The following is a 2,722-nucleotide window of genomic DNA, read 5'->3' as shown; positions in this document are numbered from 1 at the left end:
ACCCTATAGGTGGAACAACAATATGAACTAACCAGTACTCCAGAGCTCTTGACTCTAGCTGCATATGTATCAAAAGATGGCCTAGTCGGCCATCACTGCAAAGAGAGGCCCATTGGACTTGCAAACTTTATATGCCCCAGTACAGGGGAACCCCAGTGCCAAAAAGGGGGAGTGGGCAGTTAGGGGATTGGGAGGGTGGTTATGGGGGACTTTTGGGATAGCATTGAAAATGTAAACGAGGAAAATACCTAATAAAAAAAAATTAAAAAAAAGACTTTATAGTGTGTGTGTATTTGAGGTACATAAGTTTCTGTGTGTGTCTGTGTATTTGGGTATCTTGCCATCTGTTTTGTTTTATATATATATATATATTTGTCTCTCTCTCTTCTCTCCCTATCTCTCTGAGGTTTTTATACATATGTGCGTGTTCATGTACATGTGTCTGTATCTGTGTGCATGTACCTGTGTAGTCCAGAACAGGAAGTTGTATTCACTAGAGCTGAAGTTATAGGCAGTTGTGAGCTATGTGGCACGGGTGCTTGGAGCTGAATTTGTGTCTCCTGGGTGAGCAGAAAATACTCTTAAACACAGAATTATCTCTAATTTTAAAACTTCATTTTTGTTAACTATATTTCACTGGATTATGACCCTCTTTCTTTGCATCAGTTCTATAAGTCTACTTTCAATGATGTGAGAGCAGTGTGAATTAACTGTAAAAGAAACAGTAGCTCATGCTTGCCAGATCCCACCTTCTGGATCTTCATCTGTGAAATCTGTCCATAGGTAAGGTATGTGTGCATATAACTTAGGCTTGTATAAGCTCATAAAACAGCTTTATGCACCATTCCCAAATGTGTTCCCATGGTGACCTCTTTCAGAAATATCTTGCTTTTTTTTTTCTGCACACTGTGGCAGGTAGCTTTAGTCTCTGCCTGTCTTTGCCAGCTCCCTCTCCAGCATATGCCCATCCCTGATCTTACTCATTTCTGTGCTTCTTGCCAAGGTAATAAGTGCTAAGTAAATTCTCATCACTACTTAAATATACATTATTAATATTCAGAATGCCTGATCCATTTTAACATGTTTTTTTAAACATTCTGAATTTTTTGTTTGATTCTGAAAATTCTTTTAAATAACTTGCTTATTTGCCTATTGATTTCATGATATAAGGCTTTCAAGTTTCTTCAGTAATTTATAAATAATCCATTCTTAATTAAGATGTTGTGAATAACATCTGTTATTCTGTGACCCATATATTAATTTTACCTATTGTGTCCAAAATGAAGAAAATTCTTGTCCTACTTTCATTTCTCCTACTGTGATGAATATTTCTGAAATAAGAATATTTGGCTTATAATTCCTGGTTATTATCCCTTATTTTAGGAAATCAAGACTTAAACAAAACATACACATTTAATTCTGTTATAACTGTCATGTTGAAATGTTATATAGACTGCCACTGGGGACATTGTAGGTGTGACTACCATGTCACATGTGTGGCAGTAAGTGGCATAGAGGAGAGAATCTAAGTTTCCCTTTATTGTTTTCACCTGTGAACACCTGAATGGTCAGTAACCTTATACTACCTGAGGAAAAAGAGAGAGAGAGAGAGAGAGAGAGGAAGGAAAGAAGGAAGGAAGGAAGGAAGGAAGGAAGGAAGGAAGGAAGGAAGGAAGGAAAGAAAGAAAGAAAGAAAGAAAGAAAGAAAGAAAGAAAGAAAGAAAGAAAGAAAGAAAGAAAGAAAGAAAGAAAGAAAGAAAGAAAGAAAGAAAGAAAGAAAGAAAGAAAGAAATCTGAGAGGACCATCATTCAGGTGGCCCTTGACCAGGAGCCTGAGACAATTGCCTGGTGCAGCTCAGGTCTGGACAGTCTCCTAGTGTGGGGAGTAAGCCAGAGCTAGTAGATCTTAGAATATATATCAGCAGGACCTGGGCAGGAGCGAGCCCAATACAGACTACCCTCTGCATGAAGTCATGTGGTAAGTCCTGCTGAGGAGTGAGCTTGTCATAACCCTCAGACTATGAAAATGTTTCCGGAAAGGTTACTTGGAGAGAGGTGACCTTCATAAGTTAGGTTCCTAGGGTAAATGAGAGAACAGAAAGCTACGTGGTTTCAAGAACTCATTTCTCTGCTTCCAATTCCTACCATGGTAGACTGTAGTCTCAAACTGGAGCCAAATAAACCCTTTGGCTACAGAGGTGCTTCTGTCAGGTATGTAGTCACAGCAGTGAGAAAGTTACTTATAGAGAGAACCCAAAATCCAAATTCAGAAACTTGACCTGTCAAGCATGTTATCTTTCACAGAGTAAAATACTTCCATATGCTTCAAGTTTTCATGTCTCACACCCAGGCCTCAGTGTGAAAACTGAAGATATAAAAAGCCTACAGCATCTGAAAGAGGCAGAAGTGAGGCTTTATACTCTCACTAAGTGATGTCTACTGTTTTTCTTTTTGTTCTTCAGGGAACTTAGAATCTATTAGTGGTTTTAACTTCCAGTCTTAGCCTAGTGTTTTGGGTGTTACTGAAATTGTTAGCCTGATGTCTCCAATCTCTTCCCTCTCAGACTTATACATCAAAGATTATTGAGTAAGTAAATTGTAGGTAATATCAAGCCTCTGACCTCTCCTTGGCTTAAAATGCTGTGCTTTCATTCCTTTTCCTGGAATCCTTTTTACTCTTGCCACTGGAATGTGTCCCAATAACTCTAGTGAGGGACAGTAA

General features: G+C 38.5%; 1 non-coding gene across 1 annotated transcript; it reads left to right on the top strand.

The window, feature by feature from the left end:
* Positions 1-1,452: 1,452 nt before the first annotated feature.
* LOC115032485 lies at positions 1,453-1,584 on the top strand. The gene has a single exon (XR_003838155.1). It is a non-coding gene; the product is annotated as a small nucleolar RNA SNORA17 (small nucleolar RNA).
* Positions 1,585-2,722: the final 1,138 nt, after the last annotated feature.

The sequence above is a fragment of the Mus caroli genome, chromosome 1, assembly GCF_900094665.2.
Source record: "Mus caroli chromosome 1, CAROLI_EIJ_v1.1, whole genome shotgun sequence".
NCBI classification, from domain to species: Eukaryota; Metazoa; Chordata; class Mammalia; order Rodentia; family Muridae; genus Mus; species Mus caroli.
Note: the sequence above shows the minus strand (reverse complement) of the source record. Positions and strands in the feature narration are given on the sequence as shown.